The following is a 16,274-nucleotide window of genomic DNA, read 5'->3' on the forward strand; positions in this document are numbered from 1 at the left end:
TTTTGGATTTAATATCCACACATCAGGGAGACCATGTGCCATTTGTAGCTCTGATTTTGGCTTATCTCACTTTTTGAGCAATTTTTAATTGCTATTGTAAAGGTGATGTACAAAGTAGTTACAGTTATATAAGTCAGGTAAAGAGAACATTTCTTTTGGCCAATGTCACACCTTCCCTTTCTGTCTCCCAGTTTTCCCTTCCACCCCCACCCACAAATTGTATAGTTCATTTTCATCATAGTGTCCAGTGAGTGCCACTGCTGCAGTTATTTACCTTTGTCTCTCCATTTCTGTGCTCCCGCTTACCTTCCCAAAGACTGATAACAAAACAAATAAGACAAAAAGAAAATAAAAGAAACAATGAACAAAAATCCTCATTTCCACTTGCTGGAGTTCATTGTGACAAATACCATATGATCAGAGGCACATAGGCATTGTGCCTCTGTGTTCTTCCCCGCAGAATAGCCTCTTTTGTCTCATTGTGTGTGAATGCCTAGACACCTGCATAGTTATCCTGTCCCAGTGTTTTAAGATCTAGCTTCTGCACATGAGAGAAAGCATGTGGGGTTGGTCTCTCTGAGCTTGGCTTACCTCAACATAATTTGTTGTAGCTGCATCCATTTCCCCACACCAAGCACCACAAACAAACAAAGGCGATTGTTTAGAACGATGGGAATTCATTTTCTCATATTTCTCTTGGCTTCAGGCCCAAGATGACGATATTGGTAGCGCTGGTTCCTCTGAGAGCATGAGGCATAGGGTGGGAGTACAGGTGTCTATTCCTTAATTTGTGATGTTTAACTGGCAATCAGTTTCATTCCTTTATCTCCTTTTCTTCATTTCTTCATTCTTACATGGTATTCTCTCTGTGTGAGTGTCTGAATTTTTATTTTTTATTAGAAAATCAGAGTGGGTCAGGGCTAGCCCAAATGACCTCTTTCATCTTGATGGCATTTATGAAGGTCCTATCTCCAAAATATGATCACATCATAAAGAATTATGAGTTAGGCTCTCAATGGGTCTTTTCTACAGGCTACAATTCAACCCCTAAAAATGAAGAAGTCAATCAAAAAGAAAGCAAAACACTGTTCTTACATACTCTAGGCAAATAAACAGGGAGAGTAACCCAAAAAATTACAGTGATTTCTATAATGGAAAATTCTATCAAGTAATTTCCATAGATGCTTCTCATTGCCCTTAGAATAAAGTTCAACTGCCCTAACTTGCCTCGTCATGCTGACAATTCACAGCCTGATTCTAGATTCTTCTCATCCTCCTCTTCACGGTTTCCCTTAGCATTCTCAACTCTAATCTTAAAGATGTTTCAGTTTCTAGAATGTGCCTTGACTTGTCAAGCTTCAGGACTTGGAACATTTGGGTGCCTCTGCTAGAAATGGTTTCCTCACCTTTTCTTTTTGTACCTAAAACAACCCAACCTATTGTGTGTAGCTTCTTAACCTTTCTTTGCCCAATGCAGAGACTGGCTAAATGAACCATCTCAGTGAGCTATCAAAGCATGCAGTTGTCTCCAGATGATTCTAAACTGTTCTCTCAACCCATCCATCACTGCTCCAACTCAAAACAGTTCCAATTACCACTAAATAGCAACCAGATGAACAAACTGGCACTCTCCCATGAATGCTACCACAATGGCTAGGTACACCAAATCACCAGGCTGAATCATATGTATATTACTTTAAATGAAAAAAAGTCAGATAAAACATACTACTGCATTATTCTCTCATATGAAATACAATATAGGAAAGAAAGCATATTTGATGAGTACTTTAAATGCTTTGTGGGTAATTGAAAAGGTTCTCTATCTTAATTTGTGCTTTGGTTACACGAGTAAATGAAATTGTTAGGACTCATATAATTGGACACCTAAAGGAAAAGAGTCAAATTGAATTCCTTTATGCTCATCCTTGCAGATCCCTGAGGCATTTAGTGTACGCAGAATCTCCTAGAAGTCATCAATACTGCTAGCTTTTTCAAGCAGTTCTTCTAGGCAATATTGCTCTCCAGAGTTGTTAGAGTAAGAGAAGGAAAGGCTGGCCCTTTCTTACTCACATAAACTGAAGAAAGTCAGTGTCTTGAATATCAGCTAAATTCTGAAGATGGAATATGCCTGTCCTGAATCTAACCTTATCCTTCCACTAACCTTAACCATGAACATGTCTAATCATCAGCCTCCTCTTGATTATAAATTCCAATAAAAATACTCATGTTCCAATCATGTCCCAGGATTGGTCTGGGATGACAAATGGATCTGTAGCCTCATCCCTGAGTGAGAGAGAGAACCCTCATGGGCTAGCGTGGCAGCACTGATGGCATGAGGTGATACCTGGAAATGCACCACGCAAGTCACTTTCCCCAAAATGCATCCATTCATAAGGACTAGGGAGAACTATTTCCTAAAATTGAGGACTCATTCTCTCATCAGATCAATGTCTGATTAACAAGCAAAAGAAAACCCCAAAAGGAAACTTGGGGAGGTATGGGTACTTTCTCCTTTGAATGCACCATAAGAGATGGTTAGCACAGCTTTCAAAAGAAAAAAAAAAGTAACAAAGTAAGAAAATAGACAGAAGGCAGCTTGGAAAGCCCCATGGCTATTTAGATAAAATTGACTTTCAAAGGTCTTTTCAAAAAGTAGTTTCAAAGAGTTAGGAAGGTGGCTTAGTGGTAGAGTGCTAGCATGCATGAAGTTCCTTGGTACCCTCTCCACAAAAAATAAATAAAACTGATTTTAAAAAATAGATTCAAAACTACTCTTTTGCAGAAAAGATAGATGTATTTAAGCTAACATATCTCACTATGTGTGCAGCCATAAGATACCTTTTTTTGGGGGGGGGTCCGGTCATGGGGCCTGAACTCTGGGCCTGGGAGCTGTCCCTCAGCTCTTCAGCTCAAGTCTAGCGCTCTACCACTTGAGCCACAGCGCCACTTCCAGCTTTTTTCTTTTTGCTTATGTGGTGCTGGGGAATCAAACCCAGGGCCTTGAGCATGAAAGGCAAGCGCTCTACCACTGAACCACCTTCCCAGCCCCAAGATACCTTTTTTTCTATCAATGTTCTCAGTGGGAGGCTTGGAAAACAAGCAGGAAGGAGGATTGACTGGAGCTGTCCCAAGTGGTAGTCTGTAAACATTCTTTGACTAAGCATTGGCTTATTTTAGTCATTTGATAAAGTGGCTTTACAGCAAAGCTGGATTTATGAATCTGATTATGAGAAGCCATGTGATCTCAGCAAAGACTTTTTATCTCGTTTTCTCCATCCTTATCTGCAAGAGGGTTGGTTGTGAATGTTCTCATATGATGGACATATGACTAACACATTTTAGATACTGAAGAAATAATGCCCTTCCATGTGTATTTTAATCTGTTTTGTGAATACATTGTTGTAAGTATTAAGGAATCCAATCAGGCATGCAGGGTATATTAAGACCTTATAAATTAAGATCTTGTCATTAAAGCTCTGGTAAAAATGTAGTTAACTTTCCTCCAGAAGAGTTCATTTAAATTAGTGGGTTTTTTTTTTATTTTTAGTATTCACACTATGCCAATTAATGTTCTAAACATCTTACATATATGAGTTCATGTAAGCTTCACCACCACGCAATAGATACAAAGGCCTGTATGATCTCCTTCTGGTTTCTGTAGAAACTCAAATATTTAGAGGTAATCTGTCCAAGGTCATGCAATCAGTATGAGCAAAAGTGAGACTGAAATCCACTGTGTTAGGCTTCCAAGGCAATGATCCTCAATACTGCACCTAGCAGCTCATTCATTTTAAATTTTGTTTATCTTACCCAACACTGTCCCTTACATCAAGACTGCTTCTGGTGTTTTAGAAATTATAATGTAGTTCCAGTATGTGTCTCCTTTGTAAGGCACCACCTGGATTTCTCTTTGTCAGAGATGAAATTCTACTCGATTAGAAATGCTGCTGAGGGCTCCAATGAAGAAGTTCAACTTGACCTTCAACAGGACAATAGGCATAGCTCTCACCTACATATTTTCACATGGTCTTTGTGATAAGAACAAAGCATGTCTGAGTATTGCAGAGATATAATTATTCCTGGAGAAGTTATCTGGAAAGACTTAGCGGTAACATAAAAGCGGTTTGGGAAAAGCAAATTAAATTGTCTGTCTGTGCTGGAGGAGGACTGGATTGCCCATGTTCATCTGCTGAGGCAAAGCCCCTCCTTCCAGGATAAAAGTTGAGGAAATGATTACAGTCCACAAGGTGAGTCTCAAGTTTAATGCACAAGACAGAAGGAAAGGCCGAGGCTCCCAGAACATGCTGGCAAATGTAGCGGCAAGCCAAGCACAGATTAATTCACATCCCAGAAGGAGTTCCTGTGATAGAGGAATGGCTCTAACTGTGAATTATTACCTGTATTCCTCATGCTAGGATGAAAATGTTCTTTCTCCTATAACCTCATGTAGACGCTATCTGTCGCTGCCATGAACGTTTGATGTATTATTACATGGTACTCCTGTGAGCAAGAGCAGAAGCAGGTTGGGGAATGGGAAAAGGTTCATTTACTAATAGCCATTGCAGTGGGGATTCCTGGTGCATGGTTTAAAGAAGGGTTAAGAGAATCCATAGCGTATTTGCTCATTTCTACTTCATTTTGTTTTACATTGTGCAATATTATGCAACGATTTTAAATGAAGGTAGCTTTGTGATACACGTGTAAAAATAACCATATATATATATATATATCCATGTATTTGTATATGTGTATACACATGCATGCATGTAGAACCTCTGCACATGCATGTAAGTCTGTCTACCTGTAGTAGATGCAATGGAGCATTGTAAGGAGGTTTGGTCTTTAAACTTCCCACTTGCCCGAGATTTTCTTGGAGACTGAAGTCAAGTTGAGACTTTTCCCTTAATTGCAAAGACTTCTCTAACCCAAAGCTCTATTCTCTGTTTGGGAAAGTTCATATCCCACAAGAGGTCAAAGTTGGGGTAAAAAAATCCCTCATGACAGAGCAACTTAGAAGATGCATTGTAACTCCGGATCCTTGAAGACCAACTGGTTCTTTTTTTTGTGACCACTTCCAGTCCAGCTTCTCCCAGAACTAATAAAAAGGGGAAAGAAAAAAAACTCTAAAACACTTACATTGTGGTTTTTTTAAAAAGTAATTTGGATAGCGCCTATAACAAAAATATTTGTTTAGTAATAATAAAAGTGTAGTTGTTAGCAAATAATTTTATTGCAAGCTATGAAATTAGAGCCAGTAATTATCTACCCTCCCTTGCCTAAAAACTTTACTCTTAAAATAAAATGGGCAGCGAGGAGAAAGAAGTTCTCTTAAGTGGTAGTTTAGATTACGACTATGTACAGAGTATTTCAGAGAAAAGCAAGCAATGTGGAAACTGAAACAAAAGGGAAACAAAAGACAAATTTCCATGTTACTGTAGATCCTCTGAATGATGGGGAAGAGGTCAAAGGAAAGACCGTAAAGAGCAGGCCCTCTGCTTGCAACTTGGCAGTTCCTCTGAGCTTGTGGTTTTTTAACAGCCAAATTGGAAGGTAAAGAATATCTGGGCAGTAAGAAGGTAGAACTTGACTGTTCTGTCTATTTCAAGAAATTTAATATCAATGAGTAAGGAAGATTAGGCAGGATCTTTGCATAGATCTAAAAAAACCCCACACCATTACTTTGTATTTAAAAAAGGCATATATTTTCATATTTTAACAGTTCTACGGGTGGAGCACATCTTGCAGTGGAAGGCACTTTACTATCTTATTTGGCAGCATTTTCCAGTCTATGAGAGGCATAATGCAATAATGGTGAACTTTATTATCAATATTGCCTTTAAGATTTCATAAAATATAGGTGGATGAGGAGTGACTCAGCTAAGGAGAGGAAATCATCTAAGTGGACACAAGGGTGCAGGAGGAAGTGGAGAGCGAGCGTTTGTAGCAGCATTATCATTTAGTAAATGTTTGATGAGTGAGTAAGAATGTTGACCCAAGTCATGGGAAATATGATGATGATGATGATGATGATGATGATGATGATGATGATGATGATGATGATGATGATGATGATGATGGACGACGACGACGACGATGGTGATGATGATTGTGATGATGATGATGATGATATTATTGTCGTCATCATTATCCTAAATTCAGAAGCATGGCGAGATGGGGTTGATGGACTAGGAGAATTTGGGAGTGTGTTCCCCTGGGGGTGAGGATGTTGAAGAGGAAGAAGGGTTAGGGATGTGCCTTGGGAAAAGGGCGATTCCTGAGAAAATAAAAGGGTGGATTACTTCCGGGTAATAAGATCTGGTTGTGTCTTTTGACCAGACAGTAAAAGCAAAATGAATTTAAAGATTGTGAAAGAAACCCATAAACACTGATAGCTGGGTGAAGGACAGACAATGACAATGCTTGTCTGAGGGCCCAGGTGTGAAATGCTGCTAGGAATCCCGAGTCTCTGCAAGGTCCTTGGAGTGAATACGTCAGATGCACTAACTCAAAGAGGACAAATGAAAGATGGTGCAGGAATATCACAAGTCAAGAAAACAATTGTAAGACAGAAACTCTGCTCTTCCCCTCCCTCCCCTTTGGGCTCTTGTTCCTCATGGAAATCCTGCATCAAGTGGTGACATTATCTCTAGCTTGCAGGCTAAAGCATTGGTGCTTGGAGCTGTCCCACTAATAAAGTAAAAATTCCGCTCAGGAGGCTTTTCTTGACTGGGATATACTGAGTTTTGAGAGAGGGCATCACTGAGTCAACTCCAAAGAGTCTCAGAAGAGCCAGATACTCGACTGACACCTGAGAGCATCTTTCCAAGCTAAGGTGCAGCTTTTTAGAGGTACCCCATCTGCAGAAAGTGAGGTCAGATAAGGTGATGTTAGGAAAATGAACCCTAAGATATGTATTTTAAATGTTGTTTTTCTTTCATGCATTTGTTTCTAATGCATATATAAGATTATTTCTTTGTTGCTTTGTATGTCCCTCCCCCATGGTATAACCCCTGCTTTCACTGTATTTGATGTTGTTATAATTTGTGGAGGGGAAGGGAAAAAAACAAATTGTTTAAATAGGGATACAGGTGGACCCATTGCAACAATGAGATGTACAAGTCGTTCTGTCGAAAAGCAAACTTTACAACTTTGGCTGGGGGGTGGGGGAGACGGGGGTGGGTGGGAAAGGGGGTTTGGGGGGGGAAGAGGGGAAGCGATGGGAAGGGGAAACAAAGGAGTAGACAACAATGTTTGATAAGAAATGTACTCATTACCCTACCCATGTAATTGTAACCCCTCTGTATGGTATTTTCACAATAAAAAAAAGAAGAAGGATGCTTGCATAGCCTCCTGCTCTAATCCTTTATCCTATAATGCTTTGAGTTATTCAGCATTTGGTTGCAATGTTTTCCTCATTACCAGCATCATCTACATCAAACTGACAGCTATCTGTGAGGTGTGTTTCTTTTTTTTTAATTGTCTTATTGTCAGGGACTACAAAAGGAAAATGATCTCTTAATGTTAGTAGAGATAGCCAATGGCAGACATTCAACTTCATCTTAATCCTTTTTCAGTGAATAGTTTGCTCAGATAATATTGCCGGCCATTAATTTATAGGCTACTATTTTTTAAACACAGGTTATCACTCCATCTAGTCATGGGAAGAGGCAAGTGACTAAAGAAGTCAGAAAAAATAAAGCCATGCAATATGAATAGAAGCTCAAAATGAAGAATACTATTAAAGTTCAACTTAGCAGGTACAGTAAACAATAAAATCCTTATTACTTGATTTAAAAACTGAACATCTTGTGCTATTTTAACTGTTCTTACATGTAGTTAGTTACAGATTGAAATGAGACCAAATCACATTCACAACCTTCATTTGAAGATGAATAAACACAGCTTTTTTCTTGCTTATATATTTCTGGCTTCTCTTTTTTGCCTACCTTTTATAAAATAACCTAAGGGATTTTATATTTCTTTTTCTTTTGTTTTAGGTCTGAGACCAGGACTCCAACTCAATACCTGCTGCTTTTACTCATTGGCTAGCACTCTACCAACTGAGGCACACCTCCAGCCCCAGCCTGAGCACTGTCCCATTTAATCCAGGCTAGCCCTCTAACACTTGTATCACAGTGCCACTTTGGGGTTTTCTGAGTAGTTTATTGAAGATAAAAAGTCTCATGGACTTTCTTGCCCAGACTGGCTTCAAATTGTGATCTTTAGATCTCAGCACCCTGAGAAGCCACCAGAGCCCAGCTGTGATTTTTGCTAGATATTCAAGTGTAGGTAGGAAATGTGAATGCAGGTAGAGCAATGAGCTCTTGCTTTATGCTCAGCTGAGGAGCAGGAACTTGCAGAGGACAGTGAGCAGGTAGAAATTCTTACACAGCCACATTCTGATCAGGGGCAGTCTCTGTGTTATCGTTGGTGTGGACACCATGATGCGAAAGGAAAGTGTGCAAGGAAATGATCTGATAGTTCTCTTAACCAACTTGAGCTACTATAATAAAATACCTCAGGCCCAGTGGCTTAAAAGTCACAGATATTTATTTCTCCCAGTTCTGGAAGATGAGAAGGTCAGATTAAATCATCAGCAGACTGGCAGATTAACACCTGCTGAATATTACCTGATCTAGGGTGTGTGTCCTTCCACTGTGTCCTTACATGGTGGGAAACACAACCTTGGGGATCTCTTTCAAAGAGTTCCAATCTCATCCAGAAGGGCTCTGCTGTCAGTCACCTATGAGCCATTCCACTACCTAGACCCCAATCCTGTGGACTAAGTTGTGCTGTATAAATTTAGGGAGGAGGAGGCTCAAAAACATATAGTCCATTGCACTGAATATAACGTGTTTATGGGAGTCACATTTATTGTCATTTTATAGAACGTACAAAAATCTGAGTTGTCCAAATCACTAAGTATGGTTGATTCTAGGCAGAAAACTCATAGTGTGAATCCCCAGGCTTTTCTAACCCCAAGGCCCCAACCTATCTTAAGTGAAGGCAAAGCTATTATCCAATAGAAAATAGGCCATTCCTGGAGGCAGCGTCTCGTAGTTACCCTTCACCTAAGAGCCTTCCCAGGACAGATGATTTCTACGGACAAATAGATTGTCTTTCAAGTTGTTGTTTTTTTTTCTCCTCTACTCTAATAGCTGTACTCAGGAAGCTTGAAGAAGAATCACAGGGCGATGGAGCAAGCCTGAGGTCTATCTGACCAGAAGAGGCAAGTATTAAGTATAGTAGAAAAAAAAATGCCCTTTTCCCTCATTACAGAGTCTTTCTAATTAAAAACAAGGAAACAAATATATGGGATTTAAACACCCCAAGGTAATGGAGACATGATTGCTTAACTTACAGGCAAAGAGTACTCTGGGAGAAAATAATGTGATAAAGAATTTACCGAGGGCAGCCTGCTTCCACCATCAGCCGCATTTCCAGAGGACAAAGAAAACAGATAAAACAGCTGACTGGCAGCTGGAGGCAGGAGGCCTCCGAGCGGCTGATGGACTGGTTCTATCATATGACTGACGGTGGCCAGCACTTACCCTAGAACAAATACACACATTCTTCCCCAGTTCTTAGCCTCTGTTGTTCTGAGATCAGATGGTATGCCTTTCAAGTAAAATGCCTCTTTAAAAATCCCTCACTGTTACTTGAAAGTCAAATGTGCATCATATTTCAGCTCATTTGTACCCAGGTCAAAGGTGCATTGAAATCAAGAGGGACAAGACCCTGGGTCTCTGAAACTCATCACTGTGTTCTTTCTGATCACTCATTCCCCCTAAGCTACAAAAATTAAGGAGCACTCTACCTGCAGGCAGGAAAACCAAAGGAGAATCTGAGTGCTAGCACTTGAACTTGGCTAGGGTTCTGGACTGATTCACTCTCAAATCCTAAGGCCTTAGTTTGCCTCTGACTAGGCAGAGAGAAGCCTGATTCAGAGCTTACCTTTTAGGAACAGCCCAGAATGCTGAAATAACTTCCCAGCTTCTCCGTTTGCCTTTTCTACTCCTCTTAAAGTTTGCTTCCTGTAATCACTTGTTCTCCAATTTCATTGGTTGTTCCCCAGCTTAGTGGGAGAATAGCACACACCCTTCCATTCACAGTGGCTACCTATAGGTCTGTTCAGCTGAGTGCTTAAGGTGTAGGCCTGTACTCCTTTGATGGAGCCAGTGACCCAGTCCCACCCTACAGCAACCAGGACCACCTCCTCCTGCATGTGAACCCTTTGGTGGTCAAATGAAAACCAACATTTCAAGTTTATTATATGAATGACCTAGAGATCTTATTCAAATTACTATTATTATTATCTCCTTATTCAAGGAGAGTAGGGCCTGAGAAACTGTCTACAACTCCCAGGTAATCTGATCTTGCTCCTCTAGGAATCGCACAAGGGTCAGGACCTTCCAGGTTAATTTCCTGTTCTGTTTCTTTTCCAAGCACATTCACCTGTTAACAGGAGACTAAGAATATTGTTTAATGTGTTCAAATAAACTTTAACCTAACACTTGTTGGCATTAAAGCAATGAGGACAGCCCAGCTCTGTTCAGAACCAGCTGGCTTTTGGGCCTTGGGTCAGATTGGATCTCAGGATTGGATTTATTGAATGAGGACTGGCCTGCAGGCTCTATGAACTTAAAGGAGAAGAACTTGGAATTTGGCCATTGGGATTCACAAGGTACCAGGCTGGGGCACAGTACAAAGAATTCTGTTCCAATGTCAAATTCAGGAATGTAGATCTGCCTCTGAGCTCACTTCATGAAACTATGAAATAATTCCAATAATCCCATCTAGAAATAACCTAGAGTTAGTCATCTATAACATTACAAAAATAAATTTAGGAATAAAAGTTAACAGTAAAGTCTTGGAGAAAGAGAAGAGGGGAAATGGGGAACAGTAGACATTCAAATTGATAAATTAATTGTAGATTCCAGATGAGAATAAATCAGTGACATTTGGACAATGATGAAAGCTGTTTAAACAGATACCTTTATCCTTCCCATCTCCCCCCAAAAAACCAACTGAAGTGGGAGAAATGTTTAAGCCCCAGTAATAATGATGCCTGCCTCTCCTTCTGGTCATGAAACAGGATTATTTATCTTCTTTTTTAAAGTATTCTTATTCTCATCATCATCATCATCATCATTGTCGTCATCGTCGTCGTCATCTTTAAGTAGTTGTACAAAGGAATTGCCATTTAACAAGCAGTTTAAGAATACAATATATCTTGATCAGTGTTCTCACTTCTCATTCTCTTTCAACATTCTCAGCCATCCCTCTCTACACAGGTCTTTTCCCATTATTTGTATTCTAATAACAGATTGTAGCATTGTTCTTTGAACGCCAGGAGCTTCAGCATGTGGGAAGACAACACAGCCCAAGAATCCTTAGAAGAATGCACACATAACATTCAAATACTTGATTGAATCAAAGTCATGGCAAAAATGGCTCTATGACTCACAGAGAGTTCCTTCTTCTATTTGCCATTAAAACCAGACAAGCTATTTGCAGAAAATAAATCACCAGTGGTCTTATTTCTTCCCTAAACAGCAATTCCAAATCACGGGCAAAAAATATTTTGTTTATTTTCTTCAATATTTTGTTTATTTTCTTCAGTAATAGTCTTCACACACATCCCCAGCAATGGCAGAAACCTACTTTTGTGGGGCCCTGAGCTGAGTCTACACCCTCCTGTACCATTATCTTGCCTCTTGAAAGACTGACAGAATGTCTAAACATAACCCATCTGGGTGCTGGCAAGACTTTTGCAAGTACAAGGAGAGACTCCACAGGAATGCTCTGAAATGAATTCATGAGATACTCAAGATCAAAGTCAAGATGTATTTGCCGAGACTCTTTGCATTCCATGCTCTTGTTTTTGAAAGTTGTCAGTCCTTTGCACCCAACTGGTTCATTCTACCACATAGATTCTGGAAGGCAGCCAGACATCAACATGACTGTCTAGCTTCTCTGTTAGGGTCTCAGTGTGTGTGTGTGTGTGTGTGTGTGTGTGTGTGTGTGTGTGTGTGTGTGTGTGTGTTGTAGGGGGAGTATGCAGGCCCATGTGTATGAATACAACTCTTCATGAAACATTTTTATCTCGTTGCACCAGGCAATGTTCTAACTGTAAAATGAACTGCTTTCATTTCCTAACCACAATTATTCTTACACATGATTCAGAACACTGTTTAAATGTCATTTCTTTAAACAGTATAGGCAGAACACCCAAATCAAAGTATGATTTTTTTTTTGTAAAAATGTTCATTCCTCCCTTGGGTCTTTTACTTCATAGAGTTTAATACACTCTGCAGTGATATATTCACTTGAATTCTTACTCTTCCTCGATCCATAAACTTGTCCAGGACAGAGAACAAACTCATTTCTTTTCTATTTTTTTTGTCAGTTGTGGGGCTTGAATTCAGGGTGTGGGTGCTGTCCCTGGGCTCTTTTGCTCAAGGAGCATGCTCTACCACTCTTTGAGCCACAGCACCACTTCCCAAACTCATTTCTTTATTGTCAAGTACTTACCATATGAGGCACTAACCATTTGGTAAGCCAGGTCAGAAATTCTTAATGGATGAAGGAAAATGAGTATAAAATGAGAATGGATGAATATATATATTTATATATATATATATGTATAATACATGGATCCCATAGAGATTAGAAAATGTTATTGGGGGTAGTGTTATTACTGCTCTTTTTGTCATTGTGACAATTTGAGGTTCAGTTTGTGCTAGTTATTTTGACATTATTTTTCATGATTGTTGTTAATATTTGATGTTACGGGGTTCACTCTTAGTCAATTGCTTTACCACTTGAATCATGGCCCCAGTATTTTTGCCATTACTTTGTTTTTGGGATTCATGTCCTGGGGTTCAGATAATCTTCCTACCTCTGCCTCCTGGGTAGTTTGGATTACAGGCTTATCCCTCCATGCCCAGTGCACAAATTAATATTTTGATTTTGGAAAATATTATATAAGTTATAATTTAAATTATTTCTATACATTAAGATATCAGTATAGTATTTATAGTATCAGTAAATGACACTATCAGTAAATGATCATTAATTTAAGATAGTATTAAGACATACTCTTGTTTCAAGGAATTTATTACAAATTCTTATTAACCCCTGCAAATCAGACAGGAAACAATATCTTTGTATTAGAGTTCGCAAACTGGATAGATCAGTGTCTATTCCAAATTAATTTCTAAATCCTCACAAGACACTTTCCCAAAGATATATGCAGGGAAATATTTGCTATTCCATCAAGTTTTAGATTAGAATATTCCAATTTGTAGTCAGTTCGATTTTCCTAGCCATGCTAAGAACTAAATCATAAATATGCATCAGCTTCCTACTGAAGGTGACATCTTCCGTGGCAGCCTTTTGGCCCCAGGTAGGGCTGTTCCTTTTTATTGCCCGTCTCCCTGCTCACCACACAAGGCCCCTTTCCTCCTCACCTACCTCACACTGATGCCTTCTCTCTCCCATCCCTCACCTAAGAGTCTTACACAAGCCATACACAACTTGGGAGCAGGAGAAAAGATGAAAACAAGTCTAAATGTAATACATGCTCATCAAGACTGCTGACTGCCATTGGAAACCAGTGCACCATTTCCTGAGAGTATGTCAGCATTAAATGAGGAAGAAAGATGGAAACCAACGATGTTCCTTTATCCTTTTGTGGTCACATCATTTCCTCAATAATCATCATTCTGTTCCTTTCAGGTAAAATGTGGGGTGAGTCAGAAGGAGAGGGGAACAGTAGGCCTGGTGATCAGCAGTAACTCTTGTAGTCCATTGGAATCTGTGCAACAGGGTTGAAGCAGGAAGAGAAGCTAAGATGTTGGTTTCCTCCAGGGAGAGTAGGGAGCTCCAAAATACTGTTTAACTTGGTTTTCTGTGGAGTCCTCCAAATTGGCCTTGCTGTAAGGTGACAAGCCTCAATGCTGACCATCTGCAGAATTACCTGGGAAGCTTTGAAATCTCCCAGGAGGCATGCCAGGTCAATTAAACTGGAATCCTTTAGCACTTTCTCCCCCCTCCCCCTCCACGATTTACCATTTGTTTCCCAAGCAATTCCACAGCACACTGATAGACAAAGATCTGCTGGAAATGAGTGCTTAGATGTTTGATTGATAGGTTACATCTCACACAAAATGGAAGAAGCAGCCATTTTCCTTCAAGATAAAAACCCATCAACGGTGCTCTTTTTTTTTAAAGGTTCTATTTAGGCAAAATAAAGGCATACAATATTGGTCCCATCGAAAATGCTGTTTTTAAGGTTCTAGTTATGCACAAGAAATGCATTCAGTTGGACTCTTTCCCTCGTAGAGTGAATTTTGTTCTATTAGAGTGAAAATAGCATCCACTGTTTTTATACTCTATGAACATGGTCTCTTTCCTTGCTTGGTTTTATAGTGTTTTAGTTCCGACAGCTATAATTTTATACGATGCTTTGCTGGTATTTGCAGAGCAAAAACATTAGATGTTTCTGGTGCCAAAAGGTATAGAAAGTTTTGTAAAACTATGGAAAAGGAAAGAGCAATAGGTTTATTTTAAGATGATAAAAATTTTATTAGGTTTTTTTCCCCCTCCCGTTTACACTGGTTGCTGTTACTTTAAATGTCTTCTGGCATTTAACCGGCAATAAAAAAGGGCAAAACAAACGGTTCCTTCCTTTAGATGGTGCAACTTTGTAACTCTGTTTTAGAGCAACCATATATGCCTTTTTAAAAAGTGTATGTCCAACTGCCTTGGTTTTCTTGTTTTTGTTTATTTATTGTTTGTTTGTAAAGCAGTAGAGCTATTAGCAGACAATACCCAAAGGAAAGTGCGATAGTGGTTTTATGTGTGTCTGTTGTTTTTTCTGAGATACTTAGAAGCAATCTGAAGTTAAGTGGCATTGGTTCCGTTGGATGCTAAGCCAGGCAATAACATGGAAGGAAGTCAGAGACATTGGCGTTCATTTAGACTCCAGTCATCTTGCAGCAAATAGTTGAAAAAGATGTGGAAGACTCAGCAAGGCCACAATAACTGCACTCATGGCCCTAAGCAAAAAGTCTGGGTAGAATCTCATGTTTCTATTAAAATTTAGAAGTCAGTGACCAGAGAAAATTCCATATATAATAAGAGTACACTTTTAAAAAAATCTCATAAGCAACATTCTCTGGGAGAAATAATTTTACTTGATCTCAGTGAACTTGTGATTATTCTTCTTATAATGTTTTCAAGAGGTGTTCACAAAGATCTATTATACTGTGACATAATGAGGCAGTACCAACTAGTAAGTTGAGTTTCTTTTTAAAAAAATTTTATTTACTTTTTTATTATCCTTAAGTTGATATCTTTAGTTGTACAAAGGGATTTTAATTCAGCATGTCAATTTGTGAGTAAATGTATCTTCATCAATGAAACTCTTTCTAGAGTTCTCCTTCTACTCCCACAACCTCACTAAATCTGTACAACAGATTAGGTAGGCAGGAAATAAAGTTTGTTTGTTGTGGGGCTTGAACTATGGGCACTGCCCCTGAGCTCTTCAGCTCAAAGCGAGTGCTCTACCACTTGAGCCACAGCACCACTTCCGGTTTTCTGAACGGCTTATTGGACATGAGTCTCATGGACTTTCCTGCCTGGGCTGGCTTTGAACCACAATCCTCAGATCTCAGCCTCCCATGTAGCTAGGATTACAGACGTGAGCCACTGGCACCTGGCTAAAGTTTGGATTTTTAAAAATTATATTTTTTTATTATCTTTAAGTACTTGTGCAAAGCAGTTACCCTTCAACAAATCAGTTTGAGCTACTGCATCTTGATTGATGTCCTCCCTTTCATCATCTCCCCTTCCCCCCAGCCTAACCTCTCCCTTAAATTTTCTTAGTTTCATTGGATATGCGTTCAATATTATGACTGCATACTCCTTCTTCCCCTCTTCATTCTTCTACCACCTCCCATGACCTCTCTCCAACATCTTTCAAATTCCAGTTTCCTGGTACACATTTTGTTGCATTATGAGTTCACTTTGCTAAGGACTAAATACATTTAAAGATGAAATTGGAAGAATTTGAAGGATAAGAATTTTATTTTTGAAAAAATATTTTTTCCTCCAAGGCAAATAATTCAATAAACTCCACTATCAAATAGCTTTTTGTTTGCTTTTTTTGTACTTTTTTCATAGGCTTCTTTATTATTTTTTGTATGGTCATAGAAGCAATCTGAAATGAAAAGGTTATTATCTATTCAGAGCTACTTAAAATAGCTTCC

Source organism: Dipodomys merriami, unplaced genomic scaffold, assembly GCF_024711535.1.
Source record: "Dipodomys merriami isolate MVZ:Mamm:240054 unplaced genomic scaffold, mDipMer1.0.p SCAF_4, whole genome shotgun sequence".
In the NCBI taxonomy this organism is placed as follows: domain Eukaryota; kingdom Metazoa; phylum Chordata; class Mammalia; order Rodentia; family Heteromyidae; genus Dipodomys; species Dipodomys merriami.